The sequence below is a fragment of the Tamandua tetradactyla genome, chromosome 20 (genome assembly GCF_023851605.1).
Source record: "Tamandua tetradactyla isolate mTamTet1 chromosome 20, mTamTet1.pri, whole genome shotgun sequence".
Classification (NCBI taxonomy): domain Eukaryota; kingdom Metazoa; phylum Chordata; class Mammalia; order Pilosa; family Myrmecophagidae; genus Tamandua; species Tamandua tetradactyla.
Window position 1 is genome coordinate 10,089,789 of NC_135346.1, and position 22,836 is coordinate 10,112,624.

General features: G+C 36.1%; 1 protein-coding gene and 2 pseudogenes across 5 annotated transcripts in view; 2 read left to right on the forward strand and 1 right to left on the reverse strand.

The window, feature by feature from the left end:
• Positions 1-22,836, reverse strand: part of FNIP1 (folliculin interacting protein 1) — a 170,099-nt gene that overhangs the window by 137,109 nt on the left and 10,154 nt on the right. The gene's annotated exons all lie outside the window — the stretch shown is intronic.
• LOC143664692 (telomeric repeat-binding factor 1 pseudogene) lies at positions 7-4,794 on the forward strand (annotated as a pseudogene).
• On the forward strand, positions 5,881-7,135 carry LOC143664693 (major histocompatibility complex class I-related protein 1 pseudogene; annotated as a pseudogene).

Consider the following 22,836-nt stretch of genomic DNA (forward strand, 5'->3'; position numbering starts at 1 on the left):
GAAACCATGTATTTACTAATAAAGTATTTGCTATTAACTTTTATTTTTAATGTTTAAATGTAAAGAACAAGTCATATACTCTAAGTTACATTAGTTCAAAATATATAAAATTTAAACCAAAATAAGTTACCTAAATTAAAAAATTATTGATATGTTTTGAAGGGAAAACCTGAATGACTACCTCAATTTTAGAATTTTTGGTTTTATACACTTAATGAAAGTAATCTTTTTGAATATGCCTCATAACTTCAGTTACACTTGTACATTAGAATACTTATTACTTAGTACAGTGTGACAGCAAGATTTCACATAATAAAAAGCTGCTGTCATATGCTTGCCTCACTCAAAAAGTTTCAGTGACCCCTTAAAGTTATCTAAATGAATTCTGAAATACAGAATATTAATACAGTTGATCCTCATTATTTGTGAATTCTGTACTTGCAGGCTAACCTCTTGTTAAAATTCATAACCTCAAAATAAAAAAAGAAAAAAAAATGCAGGCAGTGAAATCACTGTCCTCCCCCCGCCTACGTGGGACATGACATCCAGGGGTGAAATGGATGGCATGGGAGATGACTCCAAGGATGAGTCTAGCCCTGACACCATGGGATCAACAATGCCATCTTGACCAAAAGAGAGAAAAGAAGTGTAACTAATGAAGTATCAGTGGCTGAAAGAGTTCAAATAGTAGAGAGGCTACTCTGGAGGTCACTCTTATGCAACATTGCAAACTTGCCAAACTCCAACCAAAACCATTCCAGCCAGTACTAAAGAATACCTAGGGCAATATGCAAGATTCTACAAAGGTTCCATGAACTACAGTAACTTTTCAGAATCTGCCAACATCCAGATGGATCCGTGGACCAAATAAGTCCCGAAACCTAGAAGGACTAGCCTCTCCAGAGCCATCAGACAGTTCTATCTCCCTACCCCATATTACTGATAGCCACTTCCGACATAAAAAATTAGAATAGGCATCTTTTCTGGGATAGAAAGATCAAAGGTGATAGTGAACTCATACAGAGAAAGTAGGGTTTAACAAACTAATTTGATTGCTGGATCACTAAATTGATATTTCTTTTAGTGTCCAGTATCTTAGAGTAGTTAGAAGTAAAAATCTAAAACTGTGGAATTGTAACCCACACCAAAGTTTGAAATCTGTTCTACAACTAATCGCTGTGCTGTATTTTAAAATTTATTGATTTCTTGTATATATGTTATTTTTCACAAAAAAAAAAAGAAAAAAAGGTCAACAGTGATGATAAAAAAGTATTTATTCCTTCTAGCCTCCTATGTTCTAGAGCAGTTAGAAGGAAAAACCTGAGATGATGGTATGGTAGCCCATGACAAACTCTGGGATCTGTCCTGTAACTATTTTTTAAAGAGTTCTTTGAAAACTATTGCTTTTTCTTTCTTTGTTTTGTATATATGTTATATTATACAATTAAAAAAAAAGTCAAAAAAATTGCAAAAAGCCTCGGTTGTATTAGCAGTTACTACAACTTTGATCAATGATAGAAATCATAGATGTTCTTCTAGTTTGCTAGCTGCCAGAATGCAATGTACCAGAAACGGAATGGCTTTTAAAAAGGGGAATTTAATAAGTTGCTAGTTTATAGTTCTAAGGCCAAAAAAATGTCCCAATTACAAGTCTATAGAAATGTCCAATCAAAGGCATCCAGGAAAAGATAACTTCAAGAAGGCCGATGAAGTTCAGGGTTTCTCTCTCAAGTGAGAAGGCACACGGCAAACGCAGTCACAGTTTCTCTCTTGGCTGGAAGGGCACATGGAGAGCAAGGCATCATCTGCTAGCTTTCTCTCCTGGCTTCCTGTTTTACGAAGGTCCCCAGGAGTCAGTTTTCTTCTTCATCTCCAAAGGTGGCTGGCCAGTGGGCTCTCTGCTTCTCATGACTATGTCATTCTTCTCTGGCTCTCTCTGAATCTCTTTCATTCTCCAAAATGTTTTCTCTTTTATAGGACTCCAGAAACTATCAAGACCCATCCAAATGGGTGGAGGCATGCTGTTACCTAATCCATCTTAACAACTACTCTTGATTAAATCACATCTCCAGGCAAATGATCTGATTACAGTTTTAAACATGCAGTACTGCATAGGGATTATTCTGCCTCTATGAAATGGGATTTAAATTAAAACATGGCTTTTCTAGGGGACATACATCCTTTCAAACCAGCACAGATGTTATCACATTACAGCTAATGCAAATATCTTGAAAAACTGCTTATGCTCACCATTACTTCAAAATTACAGCATTTATTAGGCCCACTGCTAGGTCTTATTATTTTAATGAATTAATAATGTTACTATACATGAATATTTTGAGAACTATTTTGTTATAATTAATTTCCTTTATAATCCTATGTATTTTATGTGTTTATAAACATTTTTTCTGAGAAAAGGTCTAAAAGTTTTAACTGTCTGCAAAAGGGGTACCTGGCAAAAAATAAATAAATAAATAAGAACCCCTGCCCTAGAGAACCTCATTCTCTTCTGTAGGCCCATCACAGTGTCTGGCATTCAAAAAAAATAGTTCCCAAGAGGAGGCTACAACAGAGGCTCTGAGCTTGCAGGGTTTTATGCAGACACAATGAGGGCTCTCCTAGTGAGCAGATGGCAGAAACACTAAAAGATGGCCAGGGGTAGTTTAACAGTCAGGAACTGCTCCACCACCAGGTGCAGCTGGGGCCCTAGAAGGAGAAGGATGCAGATCTGTTGGCCAAGACCGTGAATGTGGGCTGGATATTCAACTTCCTCTGTCTCTATCAGGTCTTCCACAATGGTCACTCTTACTACATCGAACTTACTACAGTGCTGAGGCTATTATTCAAGGACTGTTCAATCTAACAGCTTCACAACTGAGAATTACATACATGTCAGCTGTTAACAAGAATTGCAACAGGAAAATCTCATGATCCAAAGTTTGAAAGTGATGAAAAATTGCACCTTTGGAATCAGCCTTGATGATTTGTACTTCAACTGCAAAGGAACATGACAAACTTCATGAAGAAATACAGAATTTAATTAAAACTCAGGCTATAGCTGTTTTTATGGAAAAACAGCAATTTTAAAGAAGCAGAAGTCTTGGAAAGAATATATGGTGGCCCAAACTTTTATATGCCTTTAAAAGCAAATTGTTTCACTTCGGGAGATGGTGAGAACAGGGGAAAATACAACCTCCCCAAGTTGTATTTTTGATATTCTCACAAGCAGTGTGGACAACCAAAGCTATAGGCTAAGCCCCCAGTCTTGGGGTTTGTTCATATGAAACTTAACTCCACAAAGGATAAGTCAAGCCTACTTAAAATTTAGGCCTAAGAGTCACCCCCAGGAGAGCCTCTATTGTTGCTCAGATGTGGCCTCTCTCTCCAGCCAACACAACAAGCAAACTTACCACCCTCCCCGTCTACGTGGGACATGACTCCCAGGGGTGTGGACCTACCTGGCAACGTGGGACAGAAATCCTAGAACAATCTGAGACTCAAAATCAAGGGATTGAGAAAACCTTCTCGACCAAAAGGGGGAAGAGTGAAATGAGATAAAGTTTCAATGGCTGAGAGATTCCAGAGTCAAGAGGTTATCCTGGAGGTTATTCTTACACATTAAGTAGATACCACCTTGTTACTCAAGATGTAATGGAGAGGCTGGAGGGAACTGCCTGAAAATGTAGAGCTGTGCTCCAGTAGCCATGTTTCTTGATGATGATTGTATAATTATACAGCTTTCACAAGGTGACTGCTATGATTGTGAAAACCTTGTGTCTGATGCTTTTATCTAGCTTGTCAACAGATGAGTAGAACATGTGGAATAAAAATAAATAACAAGGGGAACAAATGTTAAAAATAAATTTAGTTTGAAATGCTATTGATCAATTAAAGAGAGGGGTAAGGGGTATGGTATATATAATTTTTTTTCTGTTTTCATTTTATTTCTTTCTCTGTTGTCTTTTTATTTCTTTTTCTGAATTGATGCAAATGTTCTAAGAAATGATCATGACGATGAATATGCAACTGTGTGATGATACTGTGAATTACTGATTATATATGTAGAACGGAATGATCATATGTTAAGAACGTGTTTCTTGTCATTTTTTAAAAAAATTTAAAAATTAATTTAAAAAATTTTTAAAGGAAATTATGATCAATTACCTCTCAGAAAGATGCATTCCATTCTGTTTTTCAACACTAGCTATAACCACCTGATGGAGAAAATTAAGAGTTATGTGAATTTTGGGCTAAGAGAAAAAGGCAGCAGCAAAAGGAGTGGAAGGTAAAACAGCAAGAACAATAACTTCTCAAGATAAACCTAATGGTAATAACGACGTGGAAATTAAAGCTAATATGGGTGTAGGCAAATGTGTTAGTGACCAATACTTTACAGTAACTGAATCCTCAGGAAGCATAGTATCCTTATTGATGTCTTACAAGAATATTTTCTTATCTAAGTTCATACACTGAAGCCAGTAAGATCTTGATAAAAAAGAAAAGAGGTGGAACTCTTGAAAATGTAAAAAAGAAAGAAAACAGTCGAAGACCACTGAGAGCATGATGACACATGTTTCAACCAGCCTGTATCTTCTGAAAAACATCGATCTAGGAAAAAACAGGCATGGCTTTGGGAAGAGGACAAGAGTCTGCAACCCAGTATGAGAAATGAGGGGAGAAAACCTAGTCTAAAATATTATTACATACATTATAAATTCAACAACCAAACGTGTCATGCTAATAGATGGAAGACTGAAGAAACTAAAACTGATTTGCTTAGACAGTGAAGATTGAATGCATTTGTAAAAACTTGATAAAAAAGGAGATAATTTTATACACTTTGATCGCTTCATTTGTTTTAAACTTGCCGGTCATTGATTTACATTAATGTTTTTGTTTAAAGCATTATGGTATTTTTTATTAAACAAATTCATTTAATTCAATTGAGAATTTGTGCTAGTAACATAGGCCATCACTGCATTCTTCAGAGTCTTTTTACTTCAACCCTGCCTCATTCAATACCCCCATTCTCAAATACTGGTTTAAAAGAAGGGGAAAAAATCCTATCAAAAGAAAAATATGCTTCTATTAATCTATTCTGTTACTGTAAGTTGACCTCATCCCTGTAACACACATAAAAAAATTTCCCAATCAGTGACTAATAATAGGCCTTTGACCTAAGAGGTAATGACTTGATTTATAGCTTTAATGTTACTTCATTATCAAGATGTTTGTTTATAGAATAATAAATGTATAAGATAATCTATCAATTATAATACACTTAAATTTTCATATAAAGAGAAAAAACTTGAAAACAGTAATACCCATAAGAAAAATTTGTACTGCAAGCATGAATAGCTTTGTGTCTCATTTAGGTACATTTTGACCTATGTTTCAGCATTACAATTTTGACAAAGATGGTTTTAAATAAAGTCCTTTATAGCCTAGAGCCATAAACATCAAATTCTCTGAAACATTCATTTAGTAAACAAATATTGTGCCTTAATGATATTCAGTAAATGCTTTACACTGCAATTAACCACGATGATTTTAACATCTATATTAAATACTACATAGGCAAGACCATACATATCTTTTTAGGCTATTTTGAGTTTTCATTAACACATTATTCAAAAGAGGATTAAGTCAGAGTAACAGAATTTAGCATCTCTAGTTACAAGCACCTTATTCAAAAAGTAAGGGAACACCGTATTTAAAATTTAGAATACTGAATATTCGTGTTAAAAAATGAAATGCTAGGGCCCACACAGCCTGAAACCTTTGGAGATGCAAAAGGAAAACACTCCTTGGAGTCCTTATGAAATGAGAGGCCAGGAGAGAATGCTAGCAGACACCACCAGGTACCTTTCCAGCTAACAGATGTGTTCCAGACGGCATCAGCCTTTCTTGAGTGAAGGGACTCATTCTTTGAGATATTTTCACCTAAGCATTTCCAATCCCAGCCATGGGATCCCTGCATTTACTTCATCTGGGTATGTGGATTCCCATCCTAACACCACATATGACAGTGTCACTCTGCAGAAGGAGCCCCGGGCCTTGTGGATGGCAGAGAACCATGCTTCTAATAACTGGGAGAGGTACACTCAGCTGCTGAGGGGCTGACAGCATACATTCAAGATGGAACTACAGTACCTGCACAGTGCTACAATCACTCACGGTTTCACACCTACCAGAGCATGACTGGCTCTGAGTTGCAGGAGAACAGCAGCACCACAGGATTTCTCTTATATGCATTATGATGCACAGGATTTCATTATCTTCGATAAAGATACCCTCTCCTGGACAGCTGCGGACAATGTGGCTTACACCACCAAACAGGCATGTGAGGCCAATCTGCATGAGTTACAATTACCAGAAGAACTGGCTGGAAACAGAATGTACTGACTGAAGAGGCTCCTGGAGCACAGGAAAGATATCCTACAAGGAAGAGACCCAACCCCCAGCCCCCAATGGTCAGAGTAAATCACAAAGAAACTTCTCCAGGGATTATAACTCTCTTCTGCTCATGTTTTTAACCCCTAGAGACTTCCATGATCTGTACGAAAAATGGGGAAGAAACTGATTATGGAGAAATTCTTTCCAGTAGGGACAGAAGCTATCAGACATGGATATCAGCTGAGACAGATCTCAGAGCAGTGACCTTTACTCCTGTCAAGTGGAGCACTGTAACCTCCACTTGGTCCTTCAGGTTGCTGAGGAATCAAAAACCTTTCCTCTGGTGATAAAAACCATAGCTGGGCCCACTGTCCTTGCCACTGTCCTGGCTAAAGATAGTATCCTAGTCTGGAGAAGACAACCCCAAGAGCAAAATGGAGTCATCTGTGTTCTTACCAGATCAGTGATTGCAGATACCCCTTTTTCAGTTCTCTTTCCTCCAGGAACTATGTGCTTCCTCTATCCTTCATGTACTCAAATCCACACCCACCACAGATATGTGTATTATAGGATTGAGAATTTATGGCAGAAAGACAGGAGCCACAAATTTTCTTTGCTCTTTGGCTCCAAAAAGACTGTCTGCTTTCAGGCTACTTGGATGGGCTCTTTCACCACATTTGGCTTTAAATCCTCCTTGTATCATGACACAAGAATTTCCCTACATCCCATTTGTCAATGATGGTTTACGAGTGGGTTAGAGCTAGAACAAGCCTTTCTATCCATGGCAGGAAAAGTCTTCTACAATGTCTCTGACTTAGACCTCCAGCCTCCGTTTAAATACCACTAAGGAAGGGCAGCTCACTATATCATAAAATGGCCTTTCCCATTCATCTTCTCCCATGAAAGCTTTGAATATGGGGGATGCCATGACCACAACCCTATGGACAGTGCTGGGTCACTCCATTAAAGGAGCCAGCAAGTTTGTGCGATGGTCTTTGGATGGCCTAATTATTCTATACATTTTCTAGGCTTGAAAGAAGGCAAATTGCCCTGTTTTTCATGGCAACTCTGTCTGGTAGTTTGGAATCTTGAATATAGATTGGATATAGATCCAACAATCTTGACCTGGTGGATCGATAGAGGTGGTCTCACTCTTTGCCTTTTATGAAAGATTAAGAATAATAATTATAAGACATACTATCACTTTCAGTGGAACTATAGCGACCTGGACCCAACTGCAACATTTCTTTTTCCAACTGCAACATTTTAATGTAAAAATGATGGCATGTTCATCTCTCGTGACAGAGTTCAATTCTAATTTCTGTCTATCTGATACTGGTTTATGTCAGGTGGACGTGACTAAGCCTCATTTCCTTTTATGCAATGGGAATAAGAAAAAAACATTCACTGTGAGAATTAATATTTCCTTGGTCCTCTTTATTCTCCCCAACCCTCCAAAATTCTCACCATCATCTGCCTTGTGTCCTGCCATGGGTAGCTGCCTATCCCAGAGTGGACTGTCAGTTATATATTCATCTGCCCCATGTCTCTGACCCTGCTTGACTGCACACCTCGGCCTTGATACTCATTGCAGTGTCAATTTTGACAACTGGCTTTGGACCTGTGCCTCGGCTTGAGCTCTGCTCTCCCTTGACCTTGACCCTGGCATTTGCCCTATGGATTTAATCACCACAGCCACATGTAACAATATTGTTGCAGCACCACACGTCTTAGAAAACCTGCTTGCTGGACAGACTCCTTGCTCTTCTGTCCCTACCTAGTTTCATGGATTATACGCTCATTGTACATCTTTCTTTTCCAGTGTCAGTTGAGTAGCATGTGGACACAAGTGTCACATTTTGCTTTTAGGGTTGCCAAGGTTAATTTTCATACCATCCTTTCAGCACTGTTGCACCCTGAAGAAACCATATACAACTTATGGGGGGAATGGCTTCTTCTTGCAATCAAAATAGGTAGGAATTAATGTATTTTTGGAAGTTTACAATGGTATAGTGATGTACACATGTATTTGTCTTGTTTCTTTAATTTTATGGCACTCTCATCAAACATATGGATGGTCAAAAGCCTCTTTATGCTCCCAGGACCTTGCTCTGCATGTAACACATAATTAACATGCCTAAAGGGATGAAGAAAGAGGAGCAGGCGATGGCCAGGAGAAGGATGTTAGGATAAGACATTCTGTATTGTACTTGCAGCATTTGTTTTTCCCTTGAGGATTTCATAATATAAGGAGCGTTAAAAGTGATTTTCAAAAATACCTAAATGTTGCAACCTTCATTTCACTGGCGGTTCAAAATTAAACTATTTCTTATTTTTAAAAAATCAAATGCTATTATTTTATACTCTACATTTCATTTCCTATTAAAAGTTTTATAAAAAAAAAGTTCTGAAAAAGTACCAAATGAATATACTGATATATGTTTGAAATCCATCAGTTTTTTTTTTTGTTTTTTTTTTTTGTTTTTTTTTTTGCATAGGCAGGCATCAGGAATCAAACCCAGGTCTCCAGCACAGCAGGAGAGAGATCTACCTGCTGAGCCATGAGGCCCACCCTGAAATCCATCAGCTTTAGCTTCTTTACATTTTGAAAACAAAGTTAAAACAGCCTTTATTTTCCAAATAGTATGGAGGCAGTATACCATATAGGGTATCTTAGGCTACCTCTAAAAAAGTAACCTTGAACAAATCGGGTGATGGGTTTTTAAATTTATTTTTTATTATCAAACCAAAACAACACACAAACATGAATATTCTTAACATACAAACATTCTGTGCATGATGTACAATCAATGGCTCACAATATCAGGGTGATAGATTTTTAAGAGCTCTATTTTTCAGATTGACTTTTAAAAGTCATAAACCTATTTTTTCTATTTCATATGTTTCCATTATGTCCTGCAATACTTTGAAAAATTCATCCACGCAGGATCCTTGATATTATGAAAACTTAATCTGGCCAATTAATAAAGGTCAACTGCTGGTATAAAATGAAGCTATTCTAACACTCAGGTTCTGCATGTTGAAGGAGATAAGCAAAATTAGACAGCTGCTGAGATACCAAGAAAAGAAGACACAGACAACTAAAATTACCTAGTAATATGATTTTAAACATTGATATATACATGAAATATTTTAAGAATCACAATTATCTGATTTGAGATTCTTCCCAAAAGAGCTTTTTTCTTGAGGTAGATGGAATGTGGGAAACTTCTACAGCCAAACACATAATGCTTAATAAATATTTCCTCATATTCTCTTTCAGTAAACTACTACTGAGGATTATTTAATATCTTTCATTAATTTGTAACATTAGAAATGTTACAGAGCTTTTTTTTATAAATAACATCTAAACAAATGAGTATGTTTAGATGTGCTATATCTTGCTTCTGTATTAAGATATAAAAAATGGATTAGAGCCAAGGAAGTCACCAGGTTCTCAAAAGTTCCTAATTTCACAGAAGTATACACACAAGTAAAAACAATTACAATCAAAGAAAGACTCTACGGCATAGTTAAGCTACAATAGAACATCAGTGCTTGTTTAGAATCAGTTTCCAGTTCCAAACTACTATAAATAAGATGTGAGACACCAAACAAACCTACGTAATACCAACTGGTACTAGAAGACAACAGGGCTTTTTTTTCCCCCTGGGAAACAGTTATTTTATTGTACATGCCATGCTTTCAGAAAGCTGACTATTCTTTCCTCTCTCTGAGCTTGTAAAATTAACAAGTAAATATATCAGTATATATTTAATGGAAGATTTCAGCACGAAGAATATTTAAAAATATAAAGCATCTTTTGCACATAAACATAACTAAACAATAAGGATAAGAAATAGCTCATTAAAAAATGATACCAAATTATTTCACGTTTAAGCTTTTAAATATTTTAAGATAGCATTCTTGACAATTTCCTCTGCACTCTAGATAAGTGTAGGATTTTATGTTACCAGCAGTTTTTCTTTTTTAGTGCTGAATAATTACTTATCTCTGAAAATTTTAACTGTTTTTGGTACTATGTTTAGCAATTTTAATTTGGTTCTTCTTATCACAACTCCCAAGTAGGAAAAACTGAATTTAGTAATGATTCTCATATAAAGTATTTCTAGTCCCTGATATCTAAAGCATTGTCTCCAATTCTAAAATTTTACTTCTGAGAAATCCATTACACACTTAAGGAAAGCCAGACAAAACAATGGATAGGATATTCCATAAATTTCCTACTGCTATAGGGGCAAACAAGAAATCAGTGATAACCAGCAGTGAGGAGTAAGGAGGGTCTGACTGCCAAAGGGCAGAAATGTGGGAATTCTTTGGGGAAATTGGAACTGCTTGATATTCTGTTTAAAACAGTGGTAGTTGTAAGAATCTAACCATGTGTTATAAGACAAAGTACACCAAAAAAAAGAAGAATTTTACCATATGTAAATTCTTTTAAAATAATAACATATTTAAAATGTTTTCTATTTCAAATCAGCTAAACTTTCATTTACACTGGTAAATATTGCTCTGAAAATTTCCTCACTGAGAGTCTTACAGTTCCAAGTCTTAGCTTCGTCACTTACCAGTTGTGTTAACCTTAAGCAAATCATATTTTCCACATTTACATCCTTTTAAAATTATAGAAATGATAGACTATATTATCAAGGGAATGCAAACAATAAATAAGAATAAAATGTAAAATAAAACCCATGCCACCATTCTCAACACTTCTGTTTTCTTTCAGACTCTTTTCTATGAATATATAAGTATACATATTATAAAGTTTACATCCATATATTTACAAAAGCATGATCATACTAAATACGATCCTGCAACTTTTTTTTAACTTAATATATGCAGACACTCACTCTATCAAGATGTAGAGTTATCATATTCTACTTAACTACATAGTGTGCCAATGTAGAATACCATATTTATTTAATCTATCCAATTATGGACACAGTAAGGACTGAAGTTGGAAACTTCAAACAATGCTTCAATGAACATCATAATACCCTTGTGTGATTACCTTTGCACAAACCTCATTCCCCAAAATTGTACCAATATACACTCCTACCATCATAAAAATAGGGCTTGTTTTACCATTCATTTACTAGGATAAAATTATTCTAATCTTTGTCAGCGATCTTAAAAAATTAGAGGCATTATTTTATTTGTATTTTTTCATTATTAAGAGTAAGCATGATCAAAAATATTTACAGGCCATTTAAAAACATGTTCTGTGAATTTTCCTGTGTATACCACTTCTTGTGCAAGATACTGTATCACATTAAGCTTTTACCTTCCTTATTTGAAAAACTGAGCTAATCTCACTTATCTCAAAATAAGAGAACATTGATCACTGATTGTAAACTAGGTTTTATACCTCAAAATCATCCCGGAAAGCTTCAAGACAAACCAAAATAATTGCATACCCAAATTAATTTCAGAAACAACAGTATGAAGGATTCTTGTGTGTGTGTCGAAACCCAGGATCAAGTATGAAGGATTTTAAAACAGGTTTACAGGTGATTCTGATACAGTCTCCAAGTTGGGAACCACTGACACATTTGAAAATAAGGGCCATTCTCTTTCTTGCTTATTACACCAAATATGGGTTCTCCTTAAAATATATATAATCTCTCCCACTGAGTTTGAAATTTCTTGAGGTTGATAATTCTACTAAAAGCATTTTTCTATTGCTTTCATCCCCTAGAACTGATTAGACTAGCTAACTAAATAAAAATATTTTAGGTTTTCAGGTACAGCTAAGACTAAATCCCAAAGCAAACATTCTTATTTACCAAGTATATTATACACAATGCACTGTACTTTGGTTGATTATTAGAATTAATAAAACCTTATTTTTCTTTCTATACTTCAGTAACATCTATTATCTTATGCTACTTCAAGTACATTTATAATTGTTCTCTGGAAAATTGCTTCTGAAATATAATACATCAATACAAGAGAGACAAGTGTTAACAGATTAGGTCATCCTAATACACAGTCCTGTTAAGAACCACTGTCTAGCTTTCTAAGCTCAACAATCTTAGGCATAAAAGGAAATAAAAAGGATTAAAAAGATACAGTCCGTCAAGTGAAAACTAGGCTAATTAAAGATGGGATATTTAAACATTGCATTAGGTCATTTATTACAACATAAGTAATTATGCTTGCTTTCACTAACTTTTAGCAAAGTTGTTAGTAGATTCTACATAATTATATATTCCATAACTATACACATTAAGAGAAATACTTTTATAAACTTTATGAATACACATTTAGAAGAAATGCATGATTAGCATGACACTGCAAAGTGAGCACTACTCTAGAAATCAGGACTTGAGCTCTAACTCAGCTCTGCTACATGTCAGCTACTTGACTATAGACAGATTTCTTAACATCTCTAGATTTGCTTTTCTCATTTGTAATAGATAGTGTGAAGATCAAACAAAATGATGTTCGTAAAAATACTACACAAAGATAAAGAGAGATTAATGCTTCACACCCAACAGCATAGCCATAATAATAACTTTTTTTAAAAAAGCTAAGCGCTGGATAAGGATACAAAGAAATTAGAACGCTCATACACTGCAAGTGGTAATGTAACATATAAAGGAGCTTTGGAAACACTTAGACAGTTCTTCAAAACTTTAAAAATGTAGTTACCATATGACTCAATAATTCTACTCCTTAATATACACCCAAGAGAAACGAAAATTTATGATCACACCAACGTACACAAATATTCACAGCAGCATTATTTATAATAGTGAAAAAGTGGAAGCAACCCAAATGGCCATCAACTGATGAATGGGAAAACAAAATCTTGTATATCAGAATGTTTGTATGTCAAGAATAGTTGTGTGTTTGTTTGTTGTTTATAATAAAAATATATATATTTTTAAATCTTGTATATCCATACAATGAAAATACATGCTATACATAGATGAACCTAAGTGAAGAAGCCAGTCACAAAAGACCACATACTGTATGACTTCACAAAAATGAAAAGTCCAGAATAAGCAAACCTACAGAAAAAGAATGCAGGTTGGTGGTTGCCTAAGCCCAGGAAAATAGGGGGTTAGGAGTAATGGGGAGTTACTGCCAACAGGTACAGGATTACTTTTAGGGGTGACAGAAATGTTCTAAAATTGAATATGGTGATGACTGCTCGACTCTCTTTCTCTCTCTCTCTCTCTCTCTCTCTATATATATATATAAAAACCTGAATGATACACTCTAAATGAAGTATAGGGTATGTGAATTATATCTCAATAAAGCTGTTCATTTTTTTTTTAGTAGGCACAGACTAGATGCAAGCATTAGAAATAGCCCAAAGAGCCTACATTAACTTCAGTTTTAACAGATACTTCCTCTGAAGAGCACAGTTATAACTGCTGTGATACACAGAAGTACTTCAGCATCCAACATCACTTCTTAAATTCCCAGTTGACTACTCACTTTTTTCAAAAACCCCTCGATATCTGTATTCTGCCTAGCACAAACCCCATGTTCAAGCAATTCTGTATTACTCAAAAGTTTCTTCAATATACTTGTATTCCTCCATATTTGTGACTGTGCTCATGTTGTCTCACTACCTGGAATCCTTTCCCTATCTTTATGTTTAAATCCTAACATCTTCCCTCCAGCTAAAGAAAATTTATCTTGATTCTACTTACTACAGTACTTCAAACATTATTTATAATACTTACATGACATTAATACAATGACAAATAAGCTATTTTCATATTTTATATCATCTTTTAGGCTGTAAATTACCTGGCAGGTATCTTACTCAACTTTGCATCCAGAGGGTTTTGCACAATGCTTCTAAAAAGATAAATTCGTAGAACTGTACCGCTTACTACAATCACAAAAATACTGAAATCACTGGGTGTACTTTCCCATACTTTTTTTTTGTGTGTGTGGACAGGCCTGGCTTCATCTTGATATTCTATAGGGTTAAGGGTAATTACATTTTACTAGGGTTATTATGCAATTCTAACAAGTGTACAAATTTTGCTATATGATATTTAGAAATACAATCTATGTAACTTGGGAACTCTCTTATACACTCCAAACATGGAAATGCAGAGGAGAAACTATCAGTATTCAATACATGCACAACAAAAGGCACGTATAGGAATATTTATAGCAGTTCTATTCTTAATAGTAAAAATTGGGAACTGCTTTGGTTGAAAATTGTCCATCAATAACAATAAATAACAATACTAGACAGCAACAACTACATATAATGTAAAACTAAAATCAAGACAGTGAAAATAAAGCCCACAGAAAAGAAAATATTTACAAAACATGTGTCTGATAAGGGTTTATATCCAGAATACATACAGAATTCCTAAAACTGAACAAAAATACAAATAATGCAATTTTAAAAAATTGACAAAGGACTTGAGTAGATATTTCTTCAAAGATTATTCACAAATAACCAATAAGCAATGAAAATGCTCAACATCACTACTCATTAAGGAAATTCAAATCAAAATCACATTGAGATACCACTTCACACCCACTGGCATGGCTACAATTTTTTTTTTTTTAATGAAAATAACAAATGTTGGAGATAATGCAGAGAACTCAGAACCCTAATACACTGTTGGGAGAAATGTAAGATGGTGCAGCCACTGTGGAAAACAACTCAGCCACTCCCCAGAAAGTTAAACACAGAAGTACCATATGGCCCAGCAATTTGACTCCTATGTATAAACCCACAAAAATTGAAAACAGGGGCTAAAACGGGTGCTTGTATATCAACGTTCATCGCAGCATTATTCATAATAGCCAAAAGGAGCAAATAACCAGGTGCTCATCAAGAGATGACTGGATACACAAAACAACCTACTCAATGGAAGAAAGTATTTGGAAACCTCATATCCTACAATGGCTTAATATCCAGAATATGTAAAGAAATCCTACAACCCAACAATAAAAAGACAAACAACCCATTTTTAAAATGGGCAAAAAACTTGAATATATTTTTCTCTAAAGAGGATATACAAATAGCCAAAAAGCACATGAAAAGGTCCTCATTATTAGGTGTCAGGAAAACACAAATCAAAATCACAATGAAATACTACTTCATACTCATTAGAATGGCTAATACTGAAAAAATATATAAAATTACAAGTATTAGCAAGGATGTGGAGAAACAGGAATACTCATTGTTGGTGGGAATAGAAAATGTTGCAGCTACTGTGGAAGACACTTTGGCAGTTCCTCAGAAAGTTAAGTAAAGAATCAGTACATGACCCAACAACCCCACTTCTAGGTATATACCCTAAAGAGTTGAAAACAGATTATTTCCAAAATGATGTTCATAGCAGTATTATTCACAATAGCCAAAAGATGGAAGAATCCCAAGTATCCATCAGCTGATGAATGGATAAATAAAATGTGGTATATACGTTTGTATTAGTTTAGCTGCTGGAATGCAATAGATTAGAAATGGAAGGGCTTTTAAAGAGGGAATTTAATAAGTCACAAGAATATAGTTCTTATGCCGTGAAAGTGTCCAAATTAAGGCACCCACAAGACGTTACTTTCAATCAAGGAACACTAAAGCTATCCAGAATACCTCTGACAGCTGGGAAGAGACGTGGCTAGCATGAGCTAGTTCCTTGCTCCTAGGCTCCGCTGCTTTCAGCCTCTGTTTCCAGTGAGGGTTCCCAACTTGGCGTCTATGGGCCTTCACTTAGCTGCTCCAGAACAATACTCTGGGTTTCAACTCTTAGCTTAACCAGAGCCGGAGATTTCTTCTCTTTACGTTCTGGCTATATCTGTAAGTCATTGCTTAGCACGAGGGCTATTACTGTCTCACTCTCAAACATGTACACTGGCGATCTCTGTCTGCTTTGAGCTCTCCCCAAAATGTTTCCTCTTTTAAAGGATTCCAGTGAACTAATTAAGACCCACCTTGAATGGTTGGAGTCACATCTCCACCTAATCAAAGGTCACACTCACAACTGGGTGTGCCACATCTCTGTGGAGATAATCTAGTCAAAACATTTCAATCTACAGTACTGAATGAGGATTAAAAGAAACAGCTGCCCACAAGATTGAATCAGGATTAAAACATAGATTTTCTATAGTACATAATATTTTCAAACCAGCACACCTTGTAATTGATGGTAATGTTTTTTAGATATGATACTAAAAGCATAAGCAACTAAAGAAAAAATAGATTAAATGGATTACATCACAATTAAAAACATTTTTATGTCAAAATACATTATCAAGAAAGTAAAAAGACAACCTACAGGATATACTGGAACCTACAAAATATAATAGGTAATAGTTTACCTAATAAGAGTTTAATATCCAGAATATAAAGGAACTCTTACAACTCAACAATAAAAATATAAACAACCCAAGTAAAAAATAGCAAAGAGCCCAGATATATCCCAGAGTAATCTGGGCAGAGAATAAAAAAGTATTTGCAAAGTTCCCTTGGAGGACTGGGGAGAAAAAAGGAAATATTCAACTTCCCATCTGAGGAATTCCTAATATTCTCACAAGCAATGAGGACAAACAATTCAATAGGCTGAGCCCTTAATCTTGGGGCTCGCTCCTATAAAAAAGCTTATTCCTGCAAAGGAAAAGCTAAGCCTACTGACAATTATGCCTGAGTCACCCCCAGAGGACCTCTTCTGTTCCCAGATGTGGCCTCTCTCTCTCTAAGCCAACTCTGCAAGTAAACTCACTGCCCTCCCCACCCTCCCAGTTGGGAACATGACTCCCACAGGTGTAAATTTCTCTGGCAATGTGGGACCTAACTCCCAAGGATGAGCCAGGACCTGGCATCATGGGATTGAGAAAGTCTTCTTGACCAAAAATGGGGAAAGAGAAATGAGACAAAATAGTCTCTGTGTCTGAGAGATTTCAGAGTCGAAGGGTTATCCTGGAGATTATTCTTACATACCATATAGATAGATATCTCTTTTTATTTTTGTGGTGTATTGGACTGATTAGAGGGAAACTGCTGAACTGTGTTTCAGTAGCCTTGATTCTTGAAGATGATTGTATAACTATATAGATTTTATAATGTGGCCATGTGGTTGTGAAAACCTTGTGTCTGATGCTCCTTTTATCCAGGGTATGGACAGATGAGTAAAAAAAAAAAGGATAAAAAATAACTAAATAAAAGAGGGAAATAAAAGACAAAAATTGGGTAGATAAAATACTGTGGGTCAATGAGAGGGAGAGGTAAGGGGTATGGGATGTATGAGTTCTTTTTTTTTTTTCTCTTTCTGGAGTGATGCGAATGTCCTAAACTGATCCTGGTGAAGAATAAACAACTATGTGATAAGATTGCGAGCCAATGACTGTATAATATGGTTGGACTATATGTGTGTGTATACTGCTCAATAAAAATACTTTAAAAAAAAGCAAAAAATCTGAATTAATAGATAATTATCCAAAGAAGATATAAAAATAACCAATAAGCACATGAAAAGATGCTCAAAATCACTGTTTATTAGGAAAATGCAAATTAAAACCACAAATACCATTTCACACACACTAGTATGGCTATTACACTTTTAAACAGGGAATTAAGTGTTGACAAGGACACAGAGAACCAAAAACCCTCATACACCATTGGAGGTATTGTAAAATAGTAATACCACTGTGGAAATCAGCTGAGGTTCCTTAGAAAGTATAGAACTACCATATGACCCAGCAATTTCACTTCTTAGTATATACCCGAAAGAATGCAAAGCAACAACTCCAACAGACATTTATACATCAATGTTTATACCAGCATTCTTCATAAGAGACAGAAGGTGGAAGTAACCCAAGTGTCCATCAACATATGAATGGATATACAAATTGTGGTATATATACACAACGGAATACTCTTCACCCATTAAAAATAACGAAGTTTTTAAAATTGCATGCTATGGCCAATAGTTAACAGGAAGACACCAACAGTACGACAGCAATACAAGGGGTAAATAATTGAGGGGGAAGGGCAAGAGATTAGGGGAAGTTTTGATTTAATTATTGGGTGAGGCTGTGTTTATCAGTTCTTGTCTCTTGACCAATGAAACTTGTCTTAAACTGAGAGTGCTGCTAAACGTACAACGAAGTGAGGACACTGTAAGCATGGTTTGTTTATTCTGGACATTATCCATGATGCCCAATGGATAGAAAGGGCTAAAGGGTAATGACTAAGAAGCCGAAAGGCGAACTGTGATACACATATATGATGGAATACTGGGCAGCTACAAAAAGGAAGGGCATGATGAGGCATGCAAACAAACTGAATGAACTTTGGGGACAATGTGTTGTGCAAAATAAGCCAGAAACAAAAGAAAAAATATGCTATGGTCTCTTTCAGAAAATACACAAAACTTGGAGCCTAGATTGTAAACTCTTATAGCAGCCACACTTAATCCAAAGTTCTAAGTGTATTTCTAGATTCAGAGACACAGAGCTATGTGTGTATAAGCTAATATTTCTCTGTGACACTATGACTCAGAAATTGAATTCTGCAGCCCTGAAAGTTAGCACTGCTACATATAATAACAAAGTAACCGAAAAAGAGGTAAGACTTCAATCAGAGATCGAACGAAGTCAATCTGGCTGCCACTACAGTAAATCAGAATGCAGAGTAAAAGATGACAGCGTATGTACCTCTAGACCTTCACCTATGGTATGAGACCAAAGGCAGAGAGCTTGACTGTGTCTAGAACCTAAATTTTCTGTAACACACAATCTAAATCAACCAGTCTGGATAGCTCACTTATGTAACTCAGAACTCATGGAGCTCAGAATGGGGACAAGGCTTTGTAATTTTGTACAGCTTTGTAATACTCAGATACAGCTCAGACTATGGTGGGCTGAATATTGCCCTTGATTTGGGGGTTTGCTCTTTTTTTTTTTTTCTCATGTCCTACCTGAGATACCAAGTACTTATGGCGTTCAATCAAACTATCTACATAAGTTATATTAGGAAATGCACTAGTCCAAATATAAATTTTGTAACTAACAAACATTTTTTGCTTTAGTCTCACACAGAAGGTGACATTTTAAAATATTAATTACCATCTATTTTCAGTACCCTGCAATAATGACATTCCTTTGTTCTTCCTCATGCAAAAACATTTTTAGAATTGTATAGTTTAGAATATAACTATATAGCTTTTATAATGTGACCATGTGGTTGTGAAAACCTTGTGTCTGATGCTCCTTTTATCCAGGGTGTGGACAGATGAGTAAAAAAAAAAGGATAAAAAATAACTAAATAAAAGAGGGAAATAAAAGACAAAAATTGGGTAGATAAAATACTGTGGGTCAATGAGAGGGAGGGGTAAGGGGTAGGGGTTTGCTCTTAATGAAACTTGTTTCTGTAGTGAAGAACCTAAACTACCTATAACGAAGTCTGGGAGTTGTTTCCAGGAGACCTCTTATTGTTAGGATGTGGCCTTTCTCTCTCTCTAAGCCTAGCTCTGTAGGAGAAATCATTGCCCTCTCTCTTACATGGGACATAACATTTAGGGGTGAAGGTCTCCTTGATAACATGGGGCATGACTCCCAAGGATGAGTTCTGTCCTGACATTGTGGGATTAACAACATCTTCCTAGCCAAGGATGGGAGGAAAAATGTGGCGATGTGAGGCATCAGTGGCTGAAGAGCTTGGGTGGATTAGGGAGGCTATTCCGGGAGGCTACTCTTATGCAAAGTTCAGCTAGACATTGCTAATTCCAATGGCTTGCCAAAGCCCAACCAACATCATTACTATTAACTCTTAAGAACATCTAGGGCTCTAACTGAGACTCTATAAAAGTTTCACACATTAAGTTTATTTTCCTGAAATCTATAACTCCAGAGGGCTCCTAGGCCAGATAAATCCTGAAACCCAAAGGGGGACCAGCCTCTCCAAGATTATCAACTAATTACATCCCCCTATCCCTTATAGCCAACACCACATATCAACATGAAAAAGTTAGGATGGGCTCTCTCCAAAGATACCACAGGTTGGGAGAAGGATCAAATGAGAAGGAGGAGTTATAACACAGAAAATAGGATTTAACAAATGAGTATGATTGTGAAATCACTATATTGCTATTTATTTTAGCCCCCAGTGTCTTGCAGCAGGGAAAAGGAAAAATCTGAAATAGTGTAATGGTAACCCATAACAAACTCTGAAATTTGTCCTGTAATTATTTGTTAAAATGTATTCTGAGGGCAGGCCACAGTGGCTTAGCAGGCAGAGTTCTGACCTGCCATACTGGAGACCCGGGTTCGACTTCTGGTGCCTGCCCACGAAAAAAAAAAAAGTACTTTGAAAATTACTTGTTTTTCCTTTCTTTTCTTTGTATATGTGTTATATTTTGCAATAATAAACAAAAGAATAAAGATCTGATACATGCTACAACATGAATGAATCTTAAAGGCCTCACGTTGCATGAAACAAGCCAGACACAAAATGACAAGTGCTGTAAGAACTCACTTACATGAAATACCTAGAGTAAGCAAATTTCATAGAGACAGATAGATTACAGGTTACCTGGATGGTGGGGTGAGGTGGGAGGGCTACTGCTCAATGGATGTACAAGTTCTATTAGAGTTGAGGATAAAGATGGGGTAACGAAGTAGGTGACGGCAACATAGTATCTGAATATAATTAGTACCACTAAATTGTACACTTGAAAGCAATTAAAATGGGAAATCATGAACAGTACATATGCTGCCATAATAAAAAATTTTCTAAACAGGAAGCAGCTATAACCTAACTGTCAGTTTACGTGGCATCAATGAGCAACCAAAAACATGCCCCTCAAAACTCCTGAAAAGAAAAGACCTTAGAAGCATAGGTAAAGGTGGAGGAGAGGCACATAATTAAAAAGAGAGGAACTGAGCCAAAGTTTGTATACATTCTCAGAAGATGGCTGTGTTAGTTAGATTCAGTTGTCAACTTGGCCAGGTGAGCATACCTAATCTTGTTGCTACGGACATAAACCAACGGTACGTGAACCTCATCTGTTGCCAATTACATCTGCAGTCAGCTAGGAGGCGTGTCTGCTGCAATGAGTGACGTTTGACTTAATTGGCTGGTACTTAAATGAGAGAACGCAATGTAGCACAGCCAAGCAGCTCGGCATTCCTCATCTCAGCACTAGCAGCTGAGCCCAGGCCTTTGGAGACGCAGAAAGAAGTCACCCCGGGGAAAGTTGTTGGAACCCAGGGGCCTGGAGAGAAGGCCAGCAGAGACCATCTTGTGCCTTCCACATAAGAAAGAACCTCAGTGGAAAGTTAGCTGCCTTTTCTCTGAAGAACCAACAAAATAAATCCCCTTTTATTAAAAGCCAGTCCGTTTCTGGTGTGTTGCATTCCAGCAGCTAGCAAAGTAGAACAATGGCTTTCCCCATATGTTCTCTTAGCTCCAACATTTATTCTCCTGACAAACTGTTAAAAACAATACCAGATTCAGGTCATTACGGACTTCAAAGAAAGAGGCCGAGATGCAGGACTGAAAACGGGGGACTAAGAAAAAGAATAAAAATGAACAGCTGAAATAAAAATACAATAACTTATCCAAAAATAATGTTGATAAAATCTCTTAGAGGCAGAACAGAAAAATTAAAAAATAGAAACTGTAAGAGAAAATGCAAGAAATGAATGATCAATCTAGGAGACTCTCTTTGGAAGATCTTATTAATAAAAGTTCCAGAAAGAGAAACCAGAGGTGATAATATCAACAAAGAAAACGTGTAATGGAGAACTAAAATGTCTCCGGATTGAAACAACACCCTCCCCCCCAACTCAAATATCAGCAAATATATAAGATCCATTACAGTGAAATTTCAGAACAAAGATAATGAAAAAATCCCAAAAGCTTCTTGGAGATAAGAGCTATGACTATGGACTTCTTGTCAAAAGCACTGGAAGCCAGAACAGAGGAGAAATGCCTTCAAATTTCTGTATTAAATGATTCTCTATCTAAAATTCTAAACCTAACAGATTGCCAAAAAAGCATGAAAATAAAAAGACATTTTCAGACTTGTAAAATCTTGAAAAATTTATCTCTCAGACATTCATTTTCAGGAAGCTTCTAAGGAATGTGCTCCACCAAAACAAGGGAAGACTCCAAAGAGGAAGAAGGCATGGAAGCCAATCAATAGGGAATTCAAACAAAAAATGGTCAAAGAAATTCCCAGAATGAAGGTGAAAGAAGCCTCATGACTACAGCTTTAGAGCAGATCTATACGGCAAGGAGTCAAGACTAGAGCTGGAATAGAGAGGGCTGCAAGAGGAACATATCCTGTAGGAGAAAAATATGAACTGATCGATTATCTGACAGAGCTAAGAGGTAAACTGTTTTGAGGGTGCTTTATGGAGCTGTTAAAGGCTATAGAAATACTTAAGCATATCAAAAAAAGCAAACCAAACCAAAAAAATAAAAGC